Source organism: Nicotiana tomentosiformis, chromosome 2 (genome assembly GCF_000390325.3).
Source record: "Nicotiana tomentosiformis chromosome 2, ASM39032v3, whole genome shotgun sequence".
Taxonomy (NCBI): Eukaryota; Viridiplantae; Streptophyta; class Magnoliopsida; order Solanales; family Solanaceae; genus Nicotiana; species Nicotiana tomentosiformis.
Window position 1 is genome coordinate 172,613,470 of NC_090813.1, and position 12,714 is coordinate 172,626,183.

The following is a 12,714-nucleotide window of genomic DNA, read 5'->3' on the forward strand; positions in this document are numbered from 1 at the left end:
GGTTACCCTCAGGACCAAATTTCGAACTGTTACTTACCTCAAACCGTGAAATCCTTTATTCTGCTATGCCCTTGCCTCGCGAATCGGCCTCCGAATGCCTCGAATCTAGTCACAATGAATTTGATTCAGTCAATACGAATTATAGGAATTAATTCCATATGAAAATACAAATTTTCCAACAAAATCCAAAATTGTACTCAAAAATTGCCTGTGGGGCCCAAGTCTCGAACCCGATAAATATTACAGACTATGAACGTCCATCCAACCATGAGTCCAACCATATAAATTTTACCAAATTTCGACATCAACTCGACCCTCAAATCTTCAATTAAAGTCTTTGAAGATTTCTACCATTTTCAACCCAATCTTTACCCATTTGAACTCAACAATTATTCCACAAACCTTATTGGTACGTGTATGTATAAATAATACTCTCACACCCAAGAATCATACTCCCAATCATCCATATTTATCCAAACTCGAAATTGATGACTAGGGTTAGAACCTTACCTCTTGGGTGAAGATCTTGTGATATTTCTTGTTGGATTTCAAAGCTTGAACAAGATCTTGATGGACAAAGCACTTGGGCTTCTTCCTCTCTATTGAACACTCTCACTTCTCTCTAAAATATCAGATTTTTGCCTTCAAAATAAGCCCCAAAGCTAACTATCAAAATAGGGTCGGGTTATAAAAATCAGAAAATAAAGCTTCGGCACAGGCCACGAAATGGCTGCGAAAATAGACCCTCGAAACTAGGCGTCTTCTGCCCAGGTATGCGATCACTATGCGGACCGCATGACTGTTCTGCAGTCGCATAATGCACTGTAAAACAGTTCTGTGGACGTATAATCAACCGTAGATTTGCACCCACACATGCCCAGCTTCTGCCCATTATGCGGCATGCAGAGTGATTCTGCGGCCACAAAGTGGACCGTAGAAATGCATATTTCTACCAAAAATTTTCTGGGGTCGTTACACATAAGTCAATATCCGGTCAATCTTTTCAACTTAAGTTCTAAACCTTGAAACTAAGTGTTCCAAATCATTCCAAAACCTCACCGGACCCGAACTAATTACCCCGACAAGTCAAATAACAACCGTAAGCACAATTTGAGCAGTAAATGGAAAAATGGGGTTGTAATACTCGAAACGACTGGCCGAGTCATTACATTCTCCCCCTCTTAAACAAACGTTCGTCCCCGAACGGGTTTAGAATTATACATGGAATCTCAAAAAGGTGTGGATAATTGCTCTGCATATCCCGCTCAGTCTCCCAAGTAGCTTCTCCGACTGGCTGGCCTCTCCACTGCACTTTCACTGAAGTTATGTTCTTTGATCTCAACTTTCAAACTTGCCGGTCTAAAATGGCCATCGGCTCCACATCATAAGTCAAATTACCATCTAACTGCACTATGCTGAAATCCAAAACATGAGACGGATCCCCGACATACTTCCGAAGCATAGATACATGAAACACTGGATGGACACTCGATAGACTAGGCGGCAAAGAAAGTTCATAAGCCACATCTCCAATCTTCTTACGCACCTCAAATGGCCCAATATACCGAGGGCTCAACTTGCCCTTCTTCCCGAACCTCAACATACCCTTCATGGGCGAAATCTTGAGTAGAACCTTCTCCCCAACCATGTAAGCAACATCACAGACCTTCCGGTTTGCATAACTCTTCTGTCTAGACCGCATCGTGCGAAGTCACTCCTGAATTAATTTAACCTTCTCCAGATCATCCTGAACCAAATCAATACCCGATAGCCTAGTCTCACCTGGCTCAAACCAACCCACCGGAGACCGACGCTGTCTCCCATATAAAGACTTATACTGAGCCATTTGAATGCTCAATTGGTAGCTATTATTGTAAGAAAACTCTGTCAGTGGCAGAAATTGATCCCAAGAACCTCCAGAATCTATAACACAAGCGCGTAGCATATCTTCCAATATCTGAATAGTACGCTCGGACTGTTCGTCCGTCTGAGGGTAAAATGATGTACTTAGCTAAACTTGTGTACCTAATTCTCATTGTACTGCCCTCCAAAATTGTGAGGTAAACTGCGTGCCCCGATCTGAAATGATGGATACTGGCACACCATGTAGGCGAACAATCTTGCGGATATAAATCTCTGCCATCCGCTCCGAAGAATAAGTAGTACCAACTGGAATAAAATGCGCGGACTTGGTCAACTGATCTACAATCACCCAAACAACATCAAACTTTTTCAGAGTCCATGGGAGCCCAACTACGATGTCCATGGTAATACGCTCCCACTTCCACTCCGGAATTTCAAGTCTCTGAAGCAATACGCCCAGTCTCTGATGCTCGTACTTCACCTGTTGATAATTTAAACACCAAGCTACAAATCCAACTATATCTTTCTTCATTTGCCTCCACCAATAGTGCTGCCTCAAATCCTGATACATCTTTGCAGCACCTGGATGTATGGAGTACCGCGAACTGTGAGCGTCCTGGAGAATTAAATTACGTAAACCATCTACATTAGGCACACATAGCCTGCCCTGCATTCATAATACACCGTCGTCCCCAATAGTGACCTCCTTGGCATCAGCGTGTTGAACTGTGTCCTTAAGGAAAAGTAGATGGGGGTCATCATAGTGATGTTCTTTGATACGATCATAAGGAGAAGACTGAGAAACCACACAAGCCAAAACTCAGTTCAGCTCGAAAATATCTAATCTAACAAACTGGTTGGACAAGGTCTAAACATCCAAGGCTAAAGGCCTATCTGCTACCGGTAAGTATGCTAAGCTGCCCAAACTCTCTGCCTTACGACTCAAAGCACCGGCCACCACATTGGCCTTTCCGGAATGATAGAGAGTGGTGATATCATAATCCTTAAGCAACTCCAACCACATCCGCTGTCGTAAATTAAGATCCTTCTATTTAAACAGATGTTGTAGACTTCGGTGATCGGTATAAACCTCACAATGGGCACCGTACAAATAATGTCTCCAAATATTCAGGGCATGAACAATAGCTGCTAACTCAAGGTCGTGGACTGGATAATTCTTCTCATGTACCTTAAATTGTCTGGACACATAGGCAATCACCCTACCGCCTTGCATCAGCACTGCGCCGAGACCAATACGCGACACATCACAATACACATTAGAAGACCCTGAACTTGTAGGCAACACCAATACTGGGGTTGTAATCAAAGCTGTCTTGAGCTTTTGAAAGCTCTTTTTACACTTATCCGACCACATAAACGGAGCACCTTTCTGGGTCAATTTAGTCAAAGGTGATGTAATAGATGAGAAACCCTCCACAAAGCGACGATAATCACCGGCCAAGCCGAGAAAACTTTGAATCTCAATAGCTGAAGATGGCCTGGGCCAACTTTGAACTTCCTCTATCTTCTTCGGATCTACCTTAATTCCTTTACTGGACACTATATATCCCAAGAATGCCACCGAACTAAGCCAGAACTCACTCTTAGAGAATTTGGCATACAATCTCTCCTCTCTCAGCCTCTGTAATACAATACCTAAGTGTTGTGCATGCTCCTCCTGGATACATGAGTACACCTGGATATCATCAATAAATACTACGACGAATGAATTAATATATGGTTGAAATATACTATTCATCAAGTGCATAACTGCTGTTGGGGCATTCGTTAGCCCAAAAGACATCACGAGAAATTTATTGTGACCATAACGAATTCTGAATACCGTCTTTAGAATATTCGAATCCCGAATTTTTAACTGGTGATACTCGGATCTCAGATCAATTTTGGAGAATACCCTCGCTCCCTGAAGCTGGTCAAATAAACCATCAATACGCGACAAAAGATACTTATTCTTGATTTTAACTTTGTTCAGTTGCCTGTAATCGATGCACATCCGTATAGTACCATCTTTCTTTTTCACAAACAGAACCGGTGCACCCCAAGGTGACACACTAGGCCTAATAAACCACTTATTAAGAAGTTTCTGAAGTTGCTCTTTTAATTCTTTCAACTCAGCTGGTGCCATACGATATGGATGAATAGAAATAGGCTGAGTGCCTGAGACCAAGTCAATACCGAAATCAATATCCCTGTCGGGTGGCATACTTGGCAGGTCTGCAAGAAATACATTCGGAAAGTCTCGCACTACTGTTACAATATCAATAGAAGGAGTGTCTGCATCAACATCTCTCACAAAGGCCAAATAGGACAAACACTCCTTCCCAACCATACGTTGGGCCTTCAAATAAGTGATTACCCTGTTGGGAACGTAATCTGGAGAACCTCTCCATTCGACCTTTGGCAAAACCGGCATAGCCAACATCACGGTTTTTGCGTGACAGTCTAGAATAGCATGACATGGAGACAACCAATCCATACCCAAGATTACATCGAAATCAACCATACTAAGCAATAAGAGATCAACTCTAGTCTCCACCCCCCCTCCCAATAGTTACCACACATGACCGATACATATGGTCCATAATAATAGTATCGCCCACCGGCGTAGATACACGAACAAGTAAAACTAAGGACTCACGGGGTATATCCAGATAATGAGTAAAGTACGATGATACATACGAATACGCATAAACAGATTCAAATAATATAGAAGCTTCCCTGTGGCACACTGATACAATACCTGTGATCACTGCATCTGAGGAAACGACATCTGGCCTAACAGGAAAAGCATAGAATCGAGTCTGACCGCCACCTGATTGGCCTCCCCCTCTTGGGAGACCCCTAGCTGACTGAGCCTAACCCTGAGCTAACTGAGCGGGTGGTGTAACTATTGGTGCTGGTGCCGTCGACCTAGAACTCTGATTTGGAGCCCCACTCAATAGCCTAGGACAATCTCTCTTGAAATGACCAAATTCTCCGCACTCGAAACAACCCCTCCTCTGACGGAACTGTTGCTCCTGATAACCCGAGGAATTACTTATAGAAGCCTGAGCTGATGAGATATGGTGAGAACTCTGCACTGGTAGTGCACTGAATGAAGACTGGTCTGAGTGAGCACTGTAAGAACCGTGGCTACCTGATGCACCACGATGAGCTGGACGAGTCATTTGAGCGAGCCTATAAGGATGACCCCTGCTGTGGTAGGACTGTCCCCGAGAAGGTATCCCAACCAAAGCATCTTTACTCACATGGACTCAGTATTCAGATATATTCTTAAGAGAGTTTGTTCCCCAGAGGCTTTGGGATGCATGGCACACGGAGTTTGACCAGCTATGCCAGTGTACTATGATAGTGTCAGAGTATGGTGTCAGATTCAATGAGTTGTCCAGACATGCACCTGCCTTAGTTTCTACAGTTAGAGAGTGAGTCTATCGATTTATTGAAGGGCTCAAATATGGTATTAAATTCAGCATGGCTCGAGAGTTGGAGACAGATTTCTCATATCAGCAGGTGGTAGAGATCACATAGAGGTTGGAGGGTATGCGGGGCCGAGAGAGAGAGGATAGGGAGGCCAAGAGGCCTCGAGAGTTTGGCGGATATAGTGGTACACGCGCCCCAGTTGCTTCCCGTCACGGTAGAGGCTATGTGAGCCATCCAGTTCATTTAGCACTTCCAGCTTCTAGTGGTACTCTAGCTACTTCCAGGTCTCAGGTTGCCCATTATGCACCGCAACTATCTAGTGCACCTCCTGCATGGGGTTCTTTCAGCGGTCAGTCCAGTCGACCAGGACCGTGCCAGTTTCAGCAGCCACGCTAACTGAGAGCTTGCTTTGAGTGTGGTAATACCCGACATATCCACAAACGTCTCATGCCGTGGTTGTTGCTCCAGTTGCCGCTACACCTGCACAGCCAGCTATGGGTGGAGGTCAACAGGGTAGGGGTTTCCCTAGAGAGGGAGTCCAGGCCAGAATCTATGTTTTTTCGGGTAGGACAGAGGCGGTCGCATCAAACACAATTATCACAGGTATTGTTCCAGTTTGTCATAGAGATGCATCACTCTTATTTGATCTAGGATCCACTTAATTATATGTGTCATCTTACTTTGCTTTGTATTCGGACATATCTCGTGATTTTTTAAGTTCTCTTGCATATGTGTCCATGCCTGTGGGAGATTCTATTATTGTGGATCGTGTGTATCGGTCATGTTTAGTTGTTATCGGTGGTTTTGAGACCAAAGTTGATCTATTGTTTCTCAGTATGGTATACTTTGATGTTATCTTGGGCATGGACAAGTTATTGCCCTATTATGCTATTCTGGATTGTCAGGCCAAGACCGTGGAGGGGCATATTGGACTATATTCCTAGTAGGGTTGTGCCCTTCCTTATGGCACAAAGGATGGTTGAGAAAGGGTGTGATGCATATCTAGCCTTTGTGAGAGATGTCAATGTTGTTGCTCCTACCGTTGAGTCAGTTTCGGTAGTGAGAGACTTCCCAGATGTATTTTCGGTATATCTTCTGGGCATGCCGCCCGATAGAGAAGTCGATTTTGGTATTGACTTGTTGTCGTGTGGCACTCATCCCATATCTATTCCGCCATATCGTATGGCCCTAATAGAGTTGCAGGAGTTAAATGAGCAGTTGAAGGAGTTAAATGAGCAGTAGTAGGATTTACTTGATACGGGCTTCATTCGGCCTAGTGTGTCACTTTGGGGCGCTCCGGTTCTGTTTGTGAAGAAGAAGGATGGTTCTATGCGCATGTTTATTGATTATCAGCAGTTGAACAAGGTTACAGTGAAGAACATGTACCCTTTGTCGCATATTGATGATTTATTTGATCAGCTACAAGTGTCATAGTGTTCTCAAAGATTGATTTGTGGTCAGGGTATCATCGACTTAAGATTCGGGATCCGGATATCCCGAAGACTGACTTTAGGACTCGGTACGGTCACTACGAGTTCCTTATGATGTCATTTGGGATGACCAACGCCCCAACAACATTTATGCATATGATGAACAGTGTGTTCCAGCTATGTCTTGATTCATTCATTATTGTGTTTATTGACGACATCTCGCAGCCGGGAGGATCATGAGCAGCATTTGAGGATTGTGCTCCAGACCTTGAGAGAAAAGAAGTTGTATGAAAAATTATAAAAGTGTGAATTCTGGCTTGATTTAGTGGCGTTTTTGGGTCATGTGGTGTTGAGTGAGTGGATCAAGGTACATTTGAAGAAGATTGAAGCATTTCAGAGTTGGCCCAGACCATCTTTAGCTACTTAGATCTAAAGTTTCCTTGGTTTGGCCGGGTAATATCGTCGTTTCATAGAGGGTTTCTCATCTATTGTTGCACCTATGACCAGATTGACCCAGAATGTTTCTCCTTTCAGATGGTCCAAGGAGTGTGAGGTGAGCTTTCAAAAGCTCAAGATTGCTTTAACTACAACCCCAGTTTTGGTGTTGCCTACAGGTTCAAGACCTTACTCTGTGTATTGTGATGCATCACGTATTGGCCTTGGTGCGGTGTTGATGCAAGATAGTAGGGTGATTTCCTACGCGTCTCAGCAGTTAAAGGTTCATGAGAAGAATTATCCTGTCCATGACTTGGAATTGGCAGCTATTGTTCATGCCTTGAATATTTGGCGGCACTATTTGTACGATGTCCTATGTGAGGTCTGTACCAATCACCAGAGTCTCCAACATCCGTTTAAATATAAAGATCTTAATTTGCGGCAGTAGAGGTGGTTAGATTTTCTTAAAGACTATGATACCACTATTCTATATTATCCCGGGTAGGCCAATATGATGGCTGATACCTTGAGTCGAAAGACGGAGAGTATGGGTAGTTTGGCATATCTACCGACAGTGGAGAGGCCATTAGCATTTGAGGATATCCTCCACTAATAGTGTTGCCTCAAATCCGGATACATCTTAGCGACACCCATATGCCATAACACACAGGTTGAGTTGAGTATAACATTTTACCCCCACCGATGGATGGACAGTCTGAGCACACCATTCAGATATTAAAGGATATGCTTCGTGCCTGTGTTATGGATTTTGGGGGTTCTTGGGATCAGTTCTAGCCGCTTGCGGAGTTTGCCTACAACAATAGCTACCAATTGAATATTCAGATGGCCCCTTATGAGGCCCTATATGGGAGGCAGTTATGTTCTCTAGTTGGTTGGTTAGAGTCAGGTGAGGCTAGATTGTTGGGCACAGATTTGGATCGAGATGCCTTGGATAAGGTGAAGTTGATCCAGGAACGACTTCGTACAACATGGTCTAGGCAGAAGAGTTATGCCAATCGGAAGGTTCGTGATGTAGCATTTTTATGGTGGGAGTGCGGGTTTTTCTCCGACTTTTACCCATGAAGGGTATGATAAGGTTCGGGAAGAAGGGCAAGTTGAGCCCTAGGTATATCGACCCTTTTGAGATTCTTGAGAGAGTGGGGGAGGTGGCCTACACGGTTGCATTGCCACCTAGCCTATCAACGGTTCATCCGGTGTTCCATGTTTCTATGCTCCGAAAGTATTATGGTAATCCGTCTCATATTTTAGATTTCAGCTTAGTCTAATTGGACAAGAATTTGACTTATGTTGAGGAGTCGGTGGCCATCTTGGACAAGCAGGTCCGAAAGTTAAGGTCAACGAACATTGCTTTAATGAAGGCTCAGTGGAGGGGTCAACTAGTCGAGGAGGCGACTTGGGAGACTGAGCATGATATGCGTAGCCGTTATCCTTATCTTTTCACCACTTCAGGTATGTCTATATACTCGTTCGAGGATGAACGTTTGTCTAAAGAGAGGGAGGATGTAACGACCCGACCAATCATTTTAATTATTTTATCCCCATTTGTTATTGCCTCATCTATGTTATATTGTGGTTATATGACTCGTCGGGTTAATTGGTTTAGTTTCGGGTGAGTTTCGTGGTGAATTGGGAGACTTAGTCCCAAAGTTGGAAGCTTAAGTTGAAAGAAATGATCGAAGCTTGACTTTTGTGTAGATGACTATGGAATAAAGTTTTGATGGTTCTGATAGCTTCGTATGGTGATTTTGGACTTAGGCGTATGTCTGGATATTTATTCGGAGGTCCGTAGGTCATTTTTGGCTTGAATTTGCAAAAGTTAGAAAGTTAAAGCTTGGAAGGTTATGAAGTTTGACCGAGAGTTGACTTTATTTTAATATCGGGGTTGGATTCTGATTTTGGAGGTTGGAATAGTCCGTTGTATCATTTATGACTTATGTGCAAAATTTGAGATCAATCGGAGTTAGTTTGATATGAATCGACATTGGTTTTGGAAGTTGAATGTTCATGGATTCAATAGGTTTAGATTGGGTTGTGATTCGTAGATTTGATGTTGTTTGATATGATTTTAGACCTCGAGTAGGTCCATTATATAATTTGGGACATGATGGTATGTTTAGACGGGGTCCCGAGGGCCTCGTATGTGATTCGAATTAAGTCCGAAATCAGTTTTGCACTTAGAAGAAGGTCTGCCCACCTAAAGTTCTGGTGCAATCGCACCTGCGCACTTTGGGCCGCAGGTACGGCACCACAGAAGCGGCCTATGAGCCGCAGAAGCGAGTTTGGGTTGGGTGAGCTGTAACCGTAAGTGCGGTCGTTTCTCCGCAGAAGCTGCTTGGTTCCGCAGAAGCGCAAGTGCAGATGTACTTCAATGTCCGCAGAAGCGATATTCCCTGGCTTAATGAAAAGCCGTACCTGCGATGGATTTTTCGCAGGTGCGGAGCCGCAAAAGTGACTATTAGTTCGCAGAAGCGGAATAAATGGGCAGAAAAGGGGTAAATCGAGGGTTTTGTTCTATTTTTCATCTTTTGAGTTAGAGAGCTAGCTTTTGGGAGATTTTGAAAGAGATTTTCAAGAAGCTGATCGGGGTAAGTATTTTTTACTCAAATTTGATTATTATACATGAATCCATCATTATTTTATCATTTAATTAGTGTTTTGAATTGACAATTTTGAGAAATTTTGTGAAAACTTCTTAAGCTATAATTTGGATTTGAAGATCGATTTGAGGTCGGAATTGGATAACTTTAGTATGGTTGGACTCGTTATTGAATGTGTATTTGGATTTTGTAAGTTTGGCTGGGTTCCTAGACGCGAGCCCGAGTTTGACTTTTTGATTTTCTTTAAAGATTACAACTTTATTATCTGGAATAGTTTCTTATGGTTGTATTTATGGTATAAAGTTATTTTGGCTAGATTCGAGCCGTCCAGAGTTGGATATTCATAGAAAAGGCTTATTAGTGGATTAAGTTAGCTTGTTTGAGGTAAATATCTTGCCTAATTTTGTGTGAGGGAATTACCCCTAAGGATTGGAGTTGTTTGCGTTATTTGTGGTATGTGAAAGTCGTGTACACAAGGTGACGAGTGGGTACATGGGCTATGTGTGGTATTTTATCGATTTAGGCTATTTACACTCTTTCCATGCCTTTAATCGAATCGTCATAACATGTTATATCTTTCATTGTTAATCTATCCTTATATGCTTTATTTGACTTTATTAATAGATGTTCCACCTCTTGTTATTTTTCTCTTATATGCTTTAGTTCAAAAATTGCCTTCATTATTGTCTTATTACTTCTTTAATTGTGAAATTTCTTACTTTGAAATTGTTAATTCATGGAATATTTCTTGTTTAGTTATTGGGGTTGAAGTTGTAAAAGCCGTTATATCTAGAGGAGAAGTTGTTAATTGTTGAGATATCATTCTTGTTGAACTATTCACCATTATTTTGTTATTGTTGAGATTCTTGTACACATTGTGGTTGAGCCATAGGCTATTTGTTGTGGTTGATAGTATTGATTCTTTTTGCAAGTTGTGGCCTTTGGTCACTTGAGGTGCGAGTTGTGATATATTGTAATATTGATATACATGCGTTGGTATAAGGCTAGGGGTTGATACGCATACGGTGAGATAAGGTGAGCTTGATACGCGTGTTGCTAGTAGGGGAACTATTTGAAACCACACGGTATGATAAGGTGGGCTAAAATGCGGGTAGCTATTTCGAGAAAAATAATTTTCAAAACTAAATTTAAGGTTCCCGAAGTGATATAAGAAAAGATTGTGATTGTGATTGTGATTGCGAAATGAGATTACGAGGCGGTACCTAGATTATGATTCTTGTTGTTATCTCTCATTTTCCTCACTTGTATTTGTGTGCATTATTTTCTTGATATTCTTATTATGTATTCCTTTATTGTTTTCTTTATTGCTTTAAATTCAGTTGTAGCTTATCTTATTTTATTTCTTTATTGCATCATTTCCTCGTTCCCATTATTAGAATGTACTATACTTGTACAACTTCTTTTCTTATCCTAGTAGGCGTCTTGACCTGGCCTCATCACTACTCTATCGAGGTTAGGCTTGATACTTACTGGGTATCGTTGTGGTGTACTCATACTACTCTTCTGCATATTTATGTGCAGATCCAGGTACCTCGACCCAGGCTAGGCAACAATGAGTAGATCATTCAGTTCAGAGACTTCAAGGTATACCTTTCCGGCGTTTGCAGGCCTTAGAGTCACCCTCTGTCCTTGATTTCCTACTGCCTACTCTTTACTAGATAGTGATGTATTAGGGATGTTTCAGAATTCGTGTAGAGCTTATGACTCATTCTCACTAGATTTTGGAAGTTATTGTTAGCGATATTATTAAGTTCTTTTATGATAGCTAGTTGGTTTAAATTTGAAGTTCTATTATTTTCGTTATTTCTCCATGCATGTTAGGATTACCTAGTCTAAGAGACTAGGTGTCATCACGACATCCTACAGTGGGAGATTGGGGTCGTGACAAGTTGGTAACAAAGCTCTAGGTTCATAGGTATTACTAGTCATAAGCATGTTTAGTAGAGTCTTGCACATCGGTACGGAGACGTCTGTACTAATCTTCGAGAGGCTATGGAACTATTAGGAAACTTCACTTCTTTGATTTCTTATCATGCGAATTTGTTGACTTCGAAATTCTGAATCTTTGTCTTTCTTCTCTCACAGATGGTGAGAACGCGCACTGCTGGATCCGACAATCAGACACCCGTGCCCCCTGCTAGAGTCGCGAGAGGCCGGGGCCGGGGTAGAGGCAGAGCCTGATGAGGGGCAAGTGGTACTGGTAGAGCACCTGCCCGAGTTGCGACAGAGGAGCCACCAGTAGCTCCAGTTGGGGGGTAGGCACCTGTTGCCACCCCTGCACTTCAGGAGACCCTCGCACAGTTCCCGAGCATGTTCAGTACTCTAACTCAGGCGAAGTTGATTCCACTTGCACCAGCCACATCTCATGCTGGGGGAGGAACTCAGACTCTCGATACCCTCTATGGTTCTGAGCCACCTCAGCCCACATTTGAGTTAATTGCCCTGACAAAATTGAATTTCGCGGATCAAGATTTGAGCGATTGTCAATTGATGAATAATGTTTTGAAAGATAACTTATAGCCTTGTTTGCCCAAGTTCTTTTAGGGCCAACAATGTTTTTTTTCTTAAAAAAAATATTTTTGACCAAGCTTTTTTTTGGGGGGGGGGGGGGAGGGGGAATACTTTTGGGAAGAAGTAGAAACAATTTTTGAAATTCAAAAAAACGTAGTTTCTTCCTAGAAGCAGAAGCATTTTTTTAAATTTTCTTCCTACCAAAAATACCCTTAGCAAAATATTGTATGTATCAAATTAAGCTTACTTAGTTTAAAGTATTAAGTAATACATAATGAATTTTCATAATTGTTGAATGATTTTTTGATATATTTAAATCATCTTGAAAGAATAAAGTACTTTTCAATTTTATTTTTATTTTTATATTTTACCTAAATAAAATAAAAAACTTAATT